An 18,845-nucleotide genomic window follows, 5' to 3' on the forward strand; every position below is an offset into this window, starting at 1 on the left:
TGTTAACTGGTTATCATATTTATAAACAATGCTATTGACTTCTGGCTGTTAAATTTATATCCTGCTCCTTTACTAAATTCTTAATTAATGTTTGCAGAAATTTATCCATGGGTCTTTTTTTTCACTTATTTTTGGTTTGCTAGATATACAATCACGTCATATGCAAATAGAGATTGTTACTCTGAATTTTCACTTCTTAAGTCTCTGTTTTCTCTTACCTGATCAAATTGACTAATTCAGTATAATATTAACTATTCATAGAGGTAATGGGCATCTTTGTTTTGCTCCTAACTTTAGTGGTATTGCCACACTGAGTAAGATGCTGGCTGCTGGCTTTTGGGCTATACACACATGTGTACATATGTTTAGAAAGTACCCATATACCTTACTGAATAGTTTTATCATGGATGGATGTTGACTTTCACATGATATTTTTCTTAAGATCTATTAATAAACTTCTAATAGTAAACCTTACTCATACTTCTGGACTAAATCTCCTTTAATCATTCATTGGTATTTCTTTTCTTGTGTGCTTTTTTCTTTAGTTTGCTAGTTTTTATTTAAAATTCCTATGTTGATATTAATGCATTAGCTTGATACATGGTTTTTATTTTTATGTGCAATCTTTGTCAAGTTTCACAGTCAACATCCTACACACAGAGCAAAATCAGAAGTTCATCTTCCTTCTCAATTCTCTTGCAATAACCTAAGTAGCATTGGAGTCACCTAATATTTGAATGTTTGGTAGATATTCCCTGTGAATCAATCTGTTACGGATGCTTCTTTTGAAGGGAACCCTTTACAACCTCCTCTATTTTTTTTCTATGGAAATTACCCTGTTTAGACTTTCTATTTCTATAGGATTCAGTTGTGTTAGACTGTACTTTCCTACAGATTTATTCCATTTCATCTTAGTTTCCAAATTTATTTGAAAGGAGTTGGACAATGAGAAACATTCTTCCCATGGGTATAAATCCTCTCTATAGCTAAATGAGGAAAACAACTACGATTTGCCAAGGGCCCAGGATGATGTTGAGTATACTAAGGGCTTTATGGGTGGGTTAACTCTCATTCAGACAACAACTCCACGAAGCAGGTGGCTCTGTTCCATTTTACTGAAGATCAGAGAGCCCAGTAGCAGAGTAATGATTCCCACAAAGACCCACTTACACCTAAGGTTGCCATTCACCAACCCTTTATAATGGTATGGGGTCTTCAAATGTTCTCATGTCCAAATGTATGGTGCCTTTGAAACACAGTATGTGCATCGATGTATGATCAGAAGTAAAACATTTCCTTAGTAGACACTCAATCACACCTTTTAATGACTTTTCTCCCAGGATGGAAAGATGGAAAAATGTCTCTCCGAAAATTTATACTTTTGGTAATAGTACTGAGTGTAGGATCTACTGAGGTTTTCTATTGTGTGCATGGAAATGACATGTTAATAAGTGAAATCTCTAATTCTTCAACAGTTCTTAACATGAGAACAGATGTACAGCTGTCATCACATTCAAGGCTCAAGATCCCCAAAGAGTTACAGACTGCTTTTTCCATGCTGCTTCCCACATTAAACTCAAATTAAAGACAAGACAATTCTTAGAGAATCCACAAGAAATAATAATCACCCATTTTGAAGATAATACTTGAACATGGAAGTACATTTTTAAGGCCATGAGACATGGTGGTACTTATTCTGAGCTGTAGAGGACAGTGACAACCCTGCAACTGTGGAAGGTGCCCACTCCCAGGAATGATCACCTTCCAAGGGCACTTGGATGTCAGAGCATAACTGCATCCTTGCAAATCTCCAGCAGAGCTTCCCTGCACAATTCAAGCCTCCAGCACTGGAATGCTTGCAAGACTCCCTTGCTTTGAAGGATTTATGCTTTTATTCTCCAGCCTCACAAATCTAGCTGTTACACAGGCATAAAATCTACGTCTGAACCAGACTAACGTGGCATCAACAAGGGTTTAAAAAGATCCAAACAACTCACTAATCAGGTTTATACTTCTACTATTGATTTCAATCATCTTTTTCGGGTCTTCTGGGAAACGATGTACTTGCTATCGAGTTAAAAGAGTCTAAAAAAATGCCTAAAGGGTCAGGCTCCTTCCATGGCCTCATGACAGGAGAGGAACACTTCAAGCAGGTGTATAGGTCCTGGGCTGCCACTGCTGACCTACTTGCCTCCTTCTCTCTCTGAGCATTGTCCTGGAGGGCAGGGTTCCTATTTTTTGCATTAACATCACCATGAGCTGGAATATATCAGAAATTAAGAAAATCTGCTGAGTGAACAAACGAAATAAAAACATTAAATTCAAGTTCCTACTCCATTCTGATGGGTAGACTCGAAAATAACCATAATTCCACTCAGACTAGTATAGATACTATAATATGATTTATAAGCAAAATCATTAGGATACTAGAAAGGGGGCAGTTCCTTCTGCCTGGCAGAATGAAAAAGGCCAAATGTAAGATGAGTTTTTGAGGAGGATTTAGGAAGGCTGAGAAGAAGACATTCCAAGCTCGGTGAGTACCATGAGCACAGGCCAAGAGGCAAAAACCCACTTGTATGTTTCCAGATCCAGGAATACCATGAGCAGGAGAGCTGTGGGCATGGTGACTGCAGGTAAAGGTCAGGGTCAGACCCACTGGCTGTCAGGGTGAGTATCTGGACTCTAACACGAGGCCAGTGGGAAACTGCTGGGAGTTTCTGAGTAGAGAATGGATAGGTGCTGTGCTAGGAAAACAAAGACACAAAAATTTGGTAACAGAGTGAAAAGTGGATCAAGAGTGTAGAAAGAAATGGAAAGGTACTCATTCATTTTCTTAGTAGACTTTACCAGCCTACTGCTGGTAAAGTCTTGGTTTATCAGGTCGCAGTGGAGAACCCTTGAGTTTGGGAGACTGACAACATTCCTAGTACCAGGGGATGAATCAAAATGGGTCAAAGCCAGTTGCTGGTAATCTCTCCCCCTTGACCTGGGATCCACCGATCTGGATGCAGCCACACTGAACGATTCTGGTCTATGTGATGGAGACAGGAGTCAACTGGGTTGAGTTTATCGGAAAGATTTTGCTTCCCTGATAGAAGGGGTCAGGCTTAACTGACAGTCCTTTCCCACTTGCCTTTCCTCCTCCTTTCTGCCTTAAGCAAGGAAATACCATCTCCAAGGATACCCGCCATCTTGGGTCTGTGAGGTATTGTAGAAAGTCAGAGGACAAGACGCAAAGTGCAAGTTTGGTGGAGTTACAAGTCCATCCCTGATGGTATCACTGAACATCTGCCCAGGCCCTAGACCTCACCCCTCTGGACTTCCCATCATTCTTCTCATATGAATACCTATTTGTTCAAGCCAAATAAGTCAAATACTTGGTGATTTATAGTGGAACTTATTCCTAGTTGCTACATGAAGAGAAAATGATTCAGATGTCAGAATTAGAAAAGAAGCAACAGAAAAGAGAAAGTCACAGGCCAATGTCATTTATAAACATAGATGAAAACCTTAAAAGATTAGCAACTGAATCCAACTGTAGAAAAAGACATAAAAAGACAAAGAAGGGCCCTGGAGTCCCAGCCCCATCGAGGGTCTTTGATATTGGAGTAAGGGTACAGGGAGATACAATTGGCAGGAAGGCAGTCCTGGGGATTTGTGGAGTTGCCATCCCTGAAATGCTCACCCCAGACTCACGAGAGAGAAGCAAATTACCCTCTTATTAAATCCCCTATTATTTTGTCTCTCTGTCACTAACAGCCAAACATATTAGCCAAATGTTAATATGCTATATTAACACTTTCCATAAGAAAAACCATATGGCCATCTCAAAAGATGCTGAAAAGCTCACATCCTTCATTATACTAACTCGAAACAAATCAGGAATAGAAGAAAACTTCCTTTACTTATTAAAGGCTATTCCAAACTTATAACAATGATCCTACCTAATAATGCAAACTTTAGAAGCAATGCCATCAAAGTTCAGAACAAGCCCATGACCAAGTCTTAGGACAAACGAGAACATTTTAAATGGCTGGAACAAGACCAACACACAAAAATCAATACCTTTTTTACATACTAACATTAGCCAATTAATCATTTTTATAAAAAACAAAAAGGATCCATTTCATTAAAATTTCTATAATTAACTAGGGATCACACAACAAACATGAGAGAAACTTTTTTTTTGGACAGAAAACAATCTTTATTGAAGGAAAGAAAGAAAAATAAATGGATGAGAAGACTATATTTTTAAGATTCTAATTCTTACAATAAATTCAATGCCATCACAACAGAATTTTTATGGAATTTGACAGTTTCTAAAACTTAGAAGAATAAAGGAGCAAGAAATTCCAAAGCGCTTTTGATAAAGTTCAAAGTGGATGCAGAAGTGTGTTCCACCACACATCAAACATAAAGTACTTGATTAAAGTAGTGTGGAAAGGGGCAGACAGAGACCAATGAGAGAGGATGGAAAATGTGTGTGTGTGAGAGAGAGAGAGAGACAGAGACAGAGTGAGAGACAGAGAGAGACAGAATGGGAGAGAGAGCTCTCCATGCTACCCACACTGGGCTGACATACGGCAAAAAATAAAACTGTACTTTGTTAAAGCACCAGGATTTGGGGAATGTTTATCGTAGCATTTAGCCTGCCCTAACTCATACAGAAAGCCTTCTTAAGATACAAAAAGCAAAAGCCCATCACAGAAAAACGTGATAAAACAAATAACAGCAAAAATGCCAAATCGATAAACTTCTGAATGACAAAAAATTCCTGTAAAACTTCAAACTTAGATAGAACAGGAGAAAATTTTGGAAAATATATAATAAGCAAGGGATTGACATTCAGAATAGATAGTGAACATATACGAATAATTAAAGACACATGGAACAAGAAAAATTTGTCAAATTTTACGAATGTGCAGTTTACAGGACGCTCACATGACAAATCAGTATATGGAAAGATAATCAACCTTAGTAATAATGAGGGGAATACAAATTAAACAATAAGATAACCATTAACCATGCCCACCCAGCCCCTACCCCACCAGAATGGCCCCTCAAAAAATTAAGTTTGAAAAGATCAGCTCTGGTGAGGTGAAATGGGTCCTTTTTTCCACCGCTAGGGGGAATATATGGGGCTCATGGTGAGGTCAGTAGAGGGCATTTTGTTCAGTATATAATTTTTTTAATGTGAATAACCTGTAGCTCTGTACTTCTGCCTTTTGGTATCTTCCATAGAGTCAGCCTTGCTCAAGTGCACAAGGATGTGTGAATAAGGATGTTCCTTGCAGCACGGCTAGAAATATCCAAATAGATTGTCAAAGGGGAACGGCTGCATCACCTATGGCACCAGGACATGACCTGCCTCAGAGGTGTCAATATGAAAATTTCTCTAAGGCATATGAGAATGTCCATGTATTATAGAGTAATTAAAAGTAGTGAAGGGAAAAAGAATCTCATGTGCAGGAAAATGTCTGAAGGAGGCACAGCCCTCCTTTTACTTTCTGGCCTTCTGAGCTCTCTGCCCTTGTGCTCATATAATACACATTACTTGAAGCATTGTTTTCCACGGAAACTATTCAATTAGGTAAGCAAGAAATGACAGGTGGGCTCAAGTATGCAAGCAGAAGGGAACAAGAGAAAGGAAAGGCTCAGATTGGTCACGCAGTGATGGGAATTGGAGAAGCAAAGAAGAAAGGCCGGGCCGATTGGACCTGGGTGCTGCCATTCTCTGCAAGAATGACCTTTGGACGGTCGCTAAAGCCCCTTGAATCTATTTCCTCATCTATACAGGGGGGAATATACCACACCTTCCTTAGAATTTTGTTAAGATTAACTAAAATAAAAATATTACCCCTTCCTCCCTCCCTTCCTTCCTTCTCTATTTCTACCCACCTACATATCTGCCTACTCACCTATCTACCTACCTGTCTACCTTTCAATCTCTCTCATTTTCTGTTTGGCTACCTATCTGATTATATGTTTATCTATCTCACTATATATTCATATAAATATCAGTCTTTCTCACTGTCAGTCTACCCCCCCCCTTTTCCTGATTTTCTATCTATCTTACTACTATCTGTCTATCTGACTGTTTATCTAATCTAGTAACTGTCTGTCTATCTTCTGGTCTCTATGTCTGTCTTTCAACCCATTTGTCTATTTACATATATATGTCTGTCGATGTATTCACCTGATTTTCTGCTTTTATCTGTCTGTCTGTCTGTCCACCTTCTTCTGTCTTTCTCTCTCTCTCTACATGTTTATGTCTATCTGTTTTACTGTCTTTCTGTTGATCTAATTTTTCTGTATCAATCAATCTATTTATCTATCTCTGCCCTGCACAGTGATTGACAGAGACTAGCGCCTCATTAACTGTTAGTTTATCTTCCCCCTTCACTTCCCATCATTTCTACATTTCCATAATCAACTGCTGTTAACTGAGCCCTTTCTCTGTGTTGTGTGCCAGGCATACAATCCAAAATCAGGCCTGGGCTCTGCCTTCAAAGAGTATTCAGGCTGGTGGCTGAAAGGAACAAATTAAAGAAGCAGTGACATTATGTGGTGCTTAGTGCTATGAGAGAGACAAGCCTGTCCTATGTTGGCATGGAGGAGAGAATTAGGGGGAGCTGAGGAAGTTACCTCTCATCTGCAAACCACAGAAGAACTAGGAATTCTTCAACTGAAGAGGAAGAGACCTGGTCTTCATGTGAGTGTGGGTGGAGGAAGTATGGACAGAGCCAGAAAGATAGAACAGGATGTTTACAGGCCTGGAGATCAACAGAGCAAGTACATATTCCAGGAACAAAACTGTAGGGAGCTCACAAAACTCAGACAACAAAAGAGACCAACCATGGCCAAAATAAATGGTGAGATGTACTGTTTGCATGGATTGTAAAATACAATACAGTTGTCAATTACCCTCAAATCATCTACAAATTTAATGCAATCCCATTCAACATCCCAGCAGGATTCTTTGTAGACATGGACAAGCTGATTCTAAGACTTATATGGAAAGATGAAGGAACCAGATTAGCCAAAACAATTTTGAAAAAAGAGAAGTTGGAGGATCCACGCTACCTGTTTAAAAATGCATTATAAACCTACTGTGGTCAAGACAGCGTGGTATTTGGGAAAGGATAGATACACAGTTCAGTGGAACAGAACACAGACAACTGAGATTTTGTATGGGGATGGGGAGGTATGGGGAGGGATGGGGAAGGATGGGGAGCGATGGGGAGCGATGGGGAGCGATGGGGAGCGATGGGGAGCGATGGGGAGCGATGGGGAGCGATGGGGAGCGATGGGGAGCGATGGGGAGCGATGGGGAGCGATGGGGAGCGATGGGGAGCGATGGGGAGCGATGGGGAGCGATGGGGAGCGATGGGGAGCGATGGGGAGCGATGGGGAGCGATGGGGAGCGATGGGGAGCGATGGGGAGCGATGGGGAGCGATGGGGAGCGATGGGGAGCGATGGGGAGCGATGGGGAGCGATGGGGAGCGATGGGGAGCGATGGGGAGCGATGGGGAGCGATGGGGAGCGATGGGGAGCGATGGGGAGCGATGGGGAGCGATGGGGAGCGATGGGGAGCGATGGGGAGCGATGGGGAGCGATGGGGAGCGATGGGGAGCGATGGGGAGCGATGGGGAGCGATGGGGAGCGATGGGGAGCGATGGGGAGCGATGGGGAGCGATGGGGAGCGATGGGGAGCGATGGGGAGCGATGGGGAGCGATGGGGAGCGATGGGGAGCGATGGGGAGCGATGGGGAGCGATGGGGAGCGATGGGGAGCGATGGGGAGCGATGGGGAGCGATGGGGAGCGATGGGGAGCAGCAGATGAAGTTCGCTTGCTCTCCCGCCGCTCTCCTCCTGCTGTGCGGCCCGGTTCCTAACAGGCTGCGGATGGTTAACAGGCTGCGGACGCTTAACAGTCCGCTGGCCCAGGGGCTGGGGACTCCTGGTCTAAGAGACATTTAGATAGAAGTTCCAGTGAGCTGGACATTTACACTTGGAAGTTTCCAGCATACTTACAGTAAGTGAAACAAAGGGAATAGATATCATAGTTCTTTTCCATTAAAACATAATTAAATTTCACAAGCACAGGAGAATTTCAGCTTTGGGCTTTTTAACAGGCTCCTATTAGTTGAATATTCACGTGTTAGTGACCGGTAAAATTCAGTCTTATCTAAGTTTCTATCTCTCCAAACAGAACAAGCCAGTTTACCTAAACAAAGGAACAAACAAATAAAAAGGAAAAAGACATTTATAGACATCCATCAACCTGGATGGCTCTGAACATTTTATAATAGCTGACATTGAGATAGGTAGATTTTTAAGAACCCAACCAGCTTCCTATACTAACCTGACAAATTTATGACCTGAATGTGTTTAAGCTACTAATTGTGTTCTTTGGATACCTGAGTTCCAATCTTTAGTCACTACGAACACTTATCTTAAAATACAAATGCACACAGCCCTGCAAATAAACTGGGACAATCAATTTCGTCCCCGGCTCTCACTGCTTCACCTTTGAAATGAGGATAGCAATTCCTGTTTTACACGGTGATTCAGTTATATATATATATATCCTTTTTCAGATTCTTTCCCCTTATAGGTCATTATAAGATATTGAGTATTGTTCCCTGTGCTATACAGTAGGTTCTTGTCATCTATTTTACATACAGTTGTGTGTATATGTTAATCCCAAACTCCTGATTTTATCCCCCACCCCTTTTCCCCGGTTGTAACTGTAAGTTTGTTTTCTATGTCTGTGGGTCTATTTCTGTTTTGTAAATAAAAAAGAACTCATAATTTTTAAAAGGTTGTTTCTATACTTAAATGGATGCATACGAAGTTAAAGATATGGGATCAACTGTTTGAATTAAGAAAGAAATGGCATTTTTAAGCAGAAAATATATATGTACAACTCCCCCGAGGAAAGAATGGTGAAACCAGTTTCACTCAAACACGAAGCATTGGATCAAGACCAAATAAGAAGCGTTGCAGCTTTGGAGGAAATGTCAGAGCAAGTTTGAGGCAACTGATTTCAATAATTCTTTTTCTTTTTGCTGGGAGGACAACCCCCCCAGACACTGCTGATGCCCCCCCCAACCCCGGGCAGCCTGGGGGTCGTGGCCACCCTGCTAGAGAGTGGGAGTGAACACCTGACCCTGAGACCCTGGAACCTCAGAGCTCACAGGCTTACGCTTCACATGGGTGGAGCACAGCATCCCCACCCCACGGCCCTACAGTTTGGCACCCGTGGGCAGAGCCTGGTCCCCCAAGTGGACCTCAGGCCCCCCACTCCGCCGCCCTTCCTCATGGCCCGGATATGCCAGCTAGTCCGGGGCTGTTGCAGGGTCTGTCCTTCCTGGGGAGGTGTGGGTGTGTGTGACACAGACAAATACAGTGCCCTGCTCACACTTGCCCCAGAAAAACGTGAGCTCCTATAGGACTCAGGCAAGCGGCTGCAGGAGAGGACTCCCCCTGCCACCCCAACCACCGCAGCTCCTGTCAAGGGCGAGGAAGTGGAAAAAAGGGAGTGGGAAGAGAGAGACTCAGGGTCCCGGCCCAGGGCTGCCAGGGAGGCCCCCCGCGAGGCCCAGGACCTGCCAAGCTCTGGGAGGAGGCTTCTCCAAAAGGGGCTTCTCCTTGGCTTCAAGCCGCCTCCGTGCCATCCTCAGGCACACTGGCTGGGAGTGTGCCTCTTACACAAAACCAAGTAACTCAGGTTTCCAAGTGGGCAGAAATTCCCCAGGGTGCACTTTGGGAAACGGAAAAAAGGCAGCCCTGATATTTCTATCCATGTGTTCAAATGAAACTCAAGTAACCAACAAGGACCTCCTGTATAGCACAGGGAACTGTAGTCAATGTCTTGTAATAACCTATAATGGACGAGAACGTAAAAAAAGAATATATATATTTATATATATATATATATATATATATATATAAGTGAATCACTGTGCTGTAACCTGAATCTAACACAACGTTGTAAATCAACTATATTTCAAAAAAACAAAGAAACCCAAGTGATTTCTTCTGTGTTTCTGCAGAAGCAGAGATTTGATTTTCGACTGAGCTTCACCCATCCCATCAAGTATTATGTCACACTTGCACCCTAGCCCCTTCCCCAAGGAGCTCATTCCAAGGGGACACAGAGACAGGCAGAGGGTCCCCGGCTCGTGAATGGCTAAGAAGGAGGAAAATGGAAGGAGGAGTTGGGAGACTTCAGGGGAGCTTTGGGCTGGGGTCCATGCCCCACACAGAGGTGTCACCCCCGGGTCTGCAGGACCTAGCCTTTGCCCTGGCTAACCATGGGCCAGCCAGGCTGGCATCACCCCAGGAGGCAGGAGAAGAGGTGACACCACAGAGACATCCTACAAGCTCAGCCTGACAAGTAGGAAGCACGCTGGACGCAGCCACAGGCATCATTTATCAGAGCAGCCCTCATCTGCTTTTAAGAATTGTGGGGAAGGGTGCCAAGGGGGAGGGTGGGGTTAGCAGATGTAAGCTTTTACATAGAGAACTGGTAAACAACAAGGCCCTACTGTATAGCACAGGGAACTATATTCAATAGCCTGTGACAAACCATAATGGAAAAGAATATAAAAAAAGAAGGTATATATATGTATAACTGAATCACTTTGCTGTACAGCAGTAATTAACAAAACAGTGTAAATCAACTATACTTTAATCAAAAAAAAAAGAAAACAAAAGCATTGCAGGGAAGAAAACGAGACAAGTAAAATGTACAGAGGAAGCATTCTGAAAATATTCTAGCTAGAAGTGTTCTCCAACGGCAATCTTTTTTTCCCTCCTTAAGACCCAGTCTAATCCATGTCCATGTGTAGCTTGTAAATCACATGTATATTCCTAAGCTATTTCCTTGGTAAAATTTCTAAAACATTCTCAAGGAAGATTCCATGGCCAGAGAGCTCAATAAAACCATGGGTACTTAATCTAAACAGAAAGAAATCTAATAACCTTCAGACAAGAAGTCCAATTAGAAACCTGTGACTGAAACGCAAACAGACAGCAGGCCAGGGAGGTCCAGGCATGGCGCAGGGAGGAGGGGACTGTGACAGAGAGCGTGAGAAGTAACCAGAACAGTGGTGGAGGCACCTCACTGGGACATTGTTCGCTGGTGGATGCTTCCTGCCATGGTGAGTTTGCTTCTCTATGCAACCTCCTAACCGCAGGGACTTATGATTTATGAGCACTTATGAGCACTCAGACCAGGGGGATCCTCTGCTCTGTTGTTCAGGTTCATCAGCCTTTTGGCCAAAGGTCTTAATCAGCTTTCATGGCTTACAAACCATCTCAGGGGTGGTGCAGTACCCAATGGGCACTTAGCCATCCTCCCTGCCTCTGTAATAATACCCGGTGAGCACCAACCATGGCTCCAGACCTGCCGGACACCTCTTGCAGGACTTACTCTTGTCTCCAGAGTAACGACAAGGGCACTGAGGGTTTATGAGGTGAAGCCTTTGCCCAAGGTCATCGGGTCAGTGTATGACAGAGACAAGGGGGCACACCTTAGATGGTACGCAGGACTTACTCTTGTCTCCAGAGTTAATGACAAGGGCACTGAGGGTTTATGAGGTGAAGCCTTTGCCCAAGGTCATCGGGTCAGTGTATGACAGAGACAAGGGGGCACACCTTAGATGGTCTGATTTCAGAGTCCTTCTCTTGACCACCCAGATACTCCCTTGTGTGATATCTCACAGCCGTGGAAAAAGCGAAAAATGAAGGACTATGTGACAGGAAAGAGAGTCTGATGCACTGATTGAGCGATTGGGTGAAAATTATCTGGGAAAGGGAATATTCCCATGGCCTGAAAAATCATAATACAACCAGCAATGGATGCTAAAGCCATTGGGTGAAAATTATCTGGGAAAGAGAATATTCCCATGGTCTCAAAACTCACCCCACAGACTACTTATTAATTAGAAAAGAATAAATACGGTAACATCATAAAGGAGAGCTCTGGCAGAAATCACCTTAGCCAGGTGAACCGTTCACTACCAATACCAGGTCACGATGATGTGGTGGGACCACTGATGTGAGGCAAATACACAAGATGTCTACCTGGAGCTAAGCATGAGGGAAACAGTCAGACAACTGTGAGATACTCTATAAAACAAACGGCTTAGATTTTTTAAAAAAAAGTCAGCATCACAAAAGACAGTTTTGGTTCAGGTTTAAAGAGACATAACCAGATTCAGTGCATGTCATGTAATTGAATTCTAGATAAGGGAAAACAGCTATAAAGAGTACTTTGGGCAACCAGGGGTATTTGAATTGGGACTATATATTAGATAATATTACTTTATCAGTGTTGACTTCCACAGTGATAATAGTATCATAGTATACCTTTGAAGAAGACAATCTATGAACTTAGGAGATATATACAAAGTATGTCATGATGTCTGCAACTTACTTTCCCATGATTCACATGATTCAGAGACAAAAACTGAACACACATCCATAACACACAAATCCATATTTACAATCTCTCCATGTGTGCATGTATCTGTTCACGTGTGTATTTGGGTAAACATCTGGTAACTCTGAGTGAAGATTATATGTATTCACTATACTATTTTTCCATTTTCCTATAAATCTGAAGTTTATCAAAAGAAAAGTAGGCAAAAAAGTAAGTGAAGATATTTGTTTGAAGAGTCATAAGGCAAAAGAATTGCTATGCTCTGATATCAGCTAGATAAAAATTCTAATTTTGGACAAAAACAAAGAACATTAAAAATAAAAGCAATTAATATATTAAGATGAGACTTTTGTCTTTTGTTTAAATGACTCATAACATTTTAAAAATCAATCATGATAGCTACAGATGGCAACAAAGTTGCTTAATAAATTTTGCATTAGTGTAAATCAAATCACCTGTTGGTCATTCACTACAGCCACATTCTTTTTAAGGGTAATGTTTACTATTCTAAACACAAATCTTAATGCAACATGAAATTCATTTCACAATTTCCTCTTGATGGACTTTAGTGGATAAATTAACATACCATTCCTCCCTGGATTTAAACCTGATTTTCAGGTCATTTGTTCCCGGGACCACTACGAGCTCTGTTGTTGGAGATGTTGACTGCACTTGGCCCCCCAGCACGGTCCCAAGGGACTCCATGAACACGGGACTTACTTTTCAGACACTGAGATTCTCTGGAGGTGGGTGGCAGTTAGGCACCGGGGGCAACGCAGCATCGTCCCTGCTGGAAATGGCCCATTATTGCCCCAGTGAATGGCATGAGATCACAGCCCCTGAGAACTCTGGAAAAGACAAGAATAAAAGAGAATATTCACATTCCATTAAAAGTGAGAATTTAAAATTTAAGATTTTTTTTTAATATTTTAAAATTTGTATATTTCAAATTTTAAAATGATTTAAAATATTTGGTATGAACTTGAAATGCTCTTTTAAAATTTTTTAATTAACTTTATTGAGAAATAATTTACATACAATAAAATACATGTATTTTAACAAAATGTGTACAACTGTGTAACCACCACCACAATCAAGATAGAATTTGAACTTGAAATGGTCTTGATAGTGAATCTCCCTCCTTCACACACCATCCCCCCCTTTAATTTTTAAATAAATACAGGCATTGGGGGGTAGGTCAGGATAAATGGAAAAGTCTCCCAGGCAGGTGTCAACTCACAGAAGTGACTGTGAGGTCAGAGCCATGAGAAGTTCACAGGCTATGCTGATGTTCCAGGGCAGGTGCACAGAGACGCTCACAGACAGAACCCCGACTTCTGACATCCCAGGAGAATCTCAGGTGGCACAGTCCATGGGGAATCGCAAAGTTAGGAAGCTGTTCATCATCCTTGCTGGGATCGTGGTGTGAACCTCAGGGAATTTGAGAGGTCAGGCTGATGACCACTCCTCATTCCTGGTGGGGTGCACCAGGCTCCAGTGTGGGGTCAAAGTGTTATTGATAGCATCCTGAGTCAGGAGGGTCCCTGTGGACCATACCTCAGTCCAGGTGAGTGCAAGGTGATCCCCAGTGGTGATGGGGGCAAGTGTTATGAACAGCATCTTGACGCCTGAGATCCACTTGCTTATCTGCAATTTGGGGTTTTTTTTCAGGCATCAGACCCCCAGGATGCTTGTGAGCTAGGAGGACCATGACTGCACAGGTGAGGGGAAGGAGCTGGGTCACCTTTGTGCACCCTACAGAGACTATACCACATGGGGTACAGGGACCGTGCTTTCCTCCATGTTAACACCTAGGTTCTGGGTGAAGTCTGAGGATCTCACCTGCATCTAGGGATTGCCCCTGTCAGGGGGTGTGCCCAGAGCCTGGGGATGGCCTATCCTGTCCCTGCAGGTCCTGAGCCTCCAGAACCCCAGCTGGTTTCTCCTTTGACCTTTCCCATCCACATGGATAAATCACACATCTTCATAAACCTAGCTGAATTCTTAAACCGACGTGGGAAGACACTAAATGCAAAAGAATGAGAATCAGTAGCCAAAACAATCTTGATAAAGAAGAACAAAGTTGAAGGTCTCGCATTTCCTGATTTTGAAACTTACTATGAAGCTATAATCATCAAAAGAGTGTGGTCTGGGCATAAAGACAGCTATATAGACAGATCAGTGGTATAAAATAGAGAGTCCAGAAATAAACCCTTGCATATATGGTCAAGTAATTTTTGACAAGGGTGTCAAGACCACTCAATGAGGAAAGGACAGTCTTTTCAATTAACCGTGTTGGGAAAACTTGGATATCCACATATGAAAGAATGAAGTTGGACCCTTACCTTACACCATATATAAAAATTATCTCAAATGGATCAAAAAACCTTTATGTAAGGCCTAAAAGTATAAAACTTTTGGAAGAAAACATAGAGGAAAATCTTCATGACGTTGGATTTGGCAATGCTATCTTGGGTATGTCACCAAAAGCACAAGCAACAAAAAAATTGGACCTCATCAAAATTAAAATCTTCGTATCAAATGATACCAACAACAGAGTGAAAAGGCAACCCATGAGATGGGAGAAAATAGTTTCAAATCATATATCTGATAAGTGATTAATACCCAGAATATATAAAGAACTCCTACAACTCAACAGAAAACCCAAACAACCCAGTTTAAAAATGGGTAAAGAACTTTAATAGCCATTTCTCCAAAGAAGATATACAAATGGCCAATAAGCACATGAAAAGATGCTCAACATCAGTAATCACTAGAGAAATGCAAACTGAAACCACAATGAGATACCACTTCATAGCCACTAGGATGATTATTAAAAAAACAAACAAATAGAAAATCACAAGTGTTGGTAGGGATGTAGGGAAATTGGAACCCTTTTCCATTGCTGGTGGGAATGTAAAATGGTACAGCCTCTATAGAAAGCAATATAGTGGTCCCTCAAAAACGTAAACAAAGAATTACCATATGATATAGCAATTCTACTTCTGGGTTTATCTGTTCAAGCAGAGACTTGAACAAATATTTGTGCAGCCTTGTTGATAGCAGAATTATTCACAATAGCAAAAAGGTGGAAGTAACTCAAGTACCCATCAATGAGTGAACACATAAACAAAATAAGGTCTATCCATACAATGAAGGAAATTCATTTAAGCGATATCATATGATATTTGTCTTTCTCTGTCTGACTTACTTCACTCAGTATGACAATCTCTAGCTCCATCCATGTTGCTGCAAATGGCATTATTACATTTTTAAAAATATTTATTTACTTATTATTTATTTGGATGCACTGGCTGTTAGTTGCAGCAGGTGGGCTCCTTAGTTGTGGTTCCAGGGCTCCTTAGTTGAGGCTCATGGGCTCTTTAGCTGTGGCATGTGAACTCTTAGTTACGGCATGCATGTGGGATCTAGTTCCCTGACCAGGGATTGAAGCTGGGCCCCCTGCATTAGGAGCATGGAGGCTTATCCACTGTGCCACCAGAGAAGTCCCCTCATTCTTTTTTTATGGCTGAGTAATATTCCATTGTATATATGAAACACATCTTTATCCATTCCTCTGCTGATGGACATTTAGGTTGCTTCCATGTCCTGGCTAAAGTAAATAGTGCTGCAATGAACGTTGGGGTGCATGTATCTTTTCAAATTATGTTTTCTCTGAATCTATACCCAGGAGTGGGACTGCTGGATCACATGGCAGTTCTATTTTTAGTTTCTTAAGGAACTTCCATATTGTTCTCCATGGTGGTTGTACCAGCTTACATTCACACCAACAGTATAGGAGGGTTCCCTTTTCTCCACACCCTTTCCAGCATTTATTGTTTGTAGATTTTTTGGTGATGGCCATTCTGACCAGTGTGAGGTGATACCTCATTGTAGTTTTGATTTACATTTCTCTAATCATTAGTGATATTGAGCACCTTTTCATGTGCTTTTTAGCCATCTATATGTATTCTTTGGAGAAATGTCTATTTAGATCTTCCAAAATGTAGAAAACAAACTTATGGTTACCAGGAGGTAAGGAGGGGGAGGGATAAATTGGAAGATTGGGATTGACACATACTACTATATATAAAACAGATAACTAATAAGGACCTACTGTATAGCACAGGGAACTCTACTCAATACTCTGTAATGGTCTATATGGGAAAAGAATCTAAAAATGAGTGGATACATGTATACATATAACTGATTCACTTTGCTGTACACCTGAAACTAACACAACATTGGAAATCAACTATACTCCAATAAAAATTTTTTTAAAAAAGGAAGGAAATTCTTACACTTGTTACAATATGTATGAACCTTGAGGACATTATAAGTGAAACAAGCTAGTAATAAAAGGACAAACATTGTATGACTCCACTTATGTGAAGTAGCCAGAGTAGTTAAATTCTTAGGGGCAGAAAGTAGAATGGAAGTTGCCAGGGGCTGGGAGATGAGGAATTGTGAGTTAGGATTTAATGGATAAAGAGTTTCAACGGGGTAAGATGAAAAAGTTCTAGGAAGGGATGGTGGTGATGGTTGCACAACAATGTGAATGTACTTAATACTACTGAATGGACACTTAAAAGTGGTTAAAATGGTACATTTTATCTTATGTATATTTTCCCACAATAAAATAGTTTCAAAATAAACACACAAAAGAATGAGAATCAAATTAAAGATTGTTCCATTGGCCACACAGCATTCAAAGAAGTATATTTTAAGACTGGGTGCGAGGGGAGTAAAATTTGGAACTTAGGACTATATGGACAAAAGGTGATGTATGTACGCAGACACACAGAGGCTCAGAAAATTCATTGTCCACAGACTCCTGAAAACATTTACAGAGAAAATACTCAAATAAAAAGAAAAATAAATCCAACAGGAGAAGGTGAGATACAACAGCAATGGTGAGTTAAAAGAAATGGTAAGTTAGTATTTATTTAGATTAATCAACTGATTTTTATTAAAAACTAAAGGTTAAAAATAAAAGGACAAAGTGAGTTATCTTATTCTAAACTTAAAACTGGAAATCTTAAAGTAATATTAATAGTCAACAAAATAAAATCAATGTGTAAGGCTAGTCTGACTTTATACATTTACCACATTATAAATTAAAGAGAAAAATCAGATGACCATTTCAAAAGATATACACTGATATAATTCAACATTCATTCATGATAAAAGAAAATATCTTTTAGCAAAGTAGGAATAGAAAAGAAGCTCTTTAACCTAATATAGGATATCGTTCAGAAAACGACTACAATATTACACTTAATGGTGAAATGTTGAATAATGCTAACTGCCTTTCCTTTAAGATCAGGAATAAGATAAGGTCACACCATCACCACTGAAGGTCACCAATCTCCTGGAAGTCTTAGTCAGTGCAGTAAGGACACATAAATAAGTTAATTAATTAAAATAAAAGGTATGAGAAGTTTAAAAGAAAGGAGAAACCTGTCATTATTTGTGGATAATATGACTTTATACATAGAAAATAATCTTGCTGATAGATCATTAGAGTTAATAAAAGCTTTCAGATATAAAATTAATACACAAAATCAATTCTGTGTGTATGAACCAAAAAGATTTGAAAATCAAGCAAAAAATGCCATTTATAATAGCATCAATATAAAGTATGCAGGACTGAATGCAACAAAAAGTGTACAGAAACCTCATGGAGATAAAGTATGTCTGAATAAGTGGAGATATAGATTAGGAAATATTATACTTCTACAGGTTCAATATAATTACATTCAATATCTTAAAGGGCATGTGTGTAGGAGGGTATGGGGGGGTGTGCACATGCGTACGACTTGCAAATTAATTCCAAAGTGCATTTAGAAGCTCTAAGTCCAATGCACATCGAAGAAAAAGAGTGAGGTGGAGAAAGGCCCTACAGGGTAACCAGACTCATCACAAAATGACAGAAGTTAAGACAGTGTGTCATTGGTACAGGGACAGACACATAGAGAAGCAGCCCAGAATAGAAAACCTGAAAAAGGATCACATATATATGGACATTTAATACATGACAGATGATTTTACAGATCAGTTGGAAAAGAACAGACTTTGCACGATACAATGCTAAGACAAGTTATTATGCAAACTGAAATAATGAAATTGGACCCCCACCATACCAAAAATAAATTTCTAAGTTAAGGCTAAACTACATAAATTCTAGAAGAGAATATAGGCAATTTCTTATGACTTAGAGGAAGAATTTTTTAAATAAGACTAAAATGGCTGGGCTTCCCTGGTGGCGCAGTGGTTGAGAGTCCGCCTGCCGATGCAGGGGACGCGGGTTCGTGCCCCGGTCCGGGAAGATCCCACATGCCGCGGAGCGGCTGGGCCCGTGAGCCATGGCCGCTGAGCCTGCGTGTCCGGAGC

At 41.1% G+C, this 18,845-nt stretch overlaps 1 protein-coding gene across 1 annotated transcript in view; it reads right to left on the bottom strand.

Annotated features, from left to right (window-relative positions):
* The window catches only part of OTUD7A (OTU deubiquitinase 7A), a 198,086-nt gene extending 184,814 nt beyond the window's left edge, over positions 1-13,272 (bottom strand). The window contains exon 1 of the mRNA XM_024754292.1: positions 13,173-13,272. The gene's annotated coding sequence lies outside the window, so the exon portion shown is untranslated. The remainder of the gene's footprint in view (positions 1-13,172) is intronic.
* Positions 13,273-18,845: the final 5,573 nt, after the last annotated feature.

Source organism: Neophocaena asiaeorientalis, unplaced genomic scaffold, assembly GCF_003031525.2.
Source record: "Neophocaena asiaeorientalis asiaeorientalis breed wild unplaced genomic scaffold, Neophocaena_asiaeorientalis_V1.1 scaffold743, whole genome shotgun sequence".
NCBI lineage: Eukaryota > Metazoa > Chordata > Mammalia > Artiodactyla > Phocoenidae > Neophocaena > Neophocaena asiaeorientalis.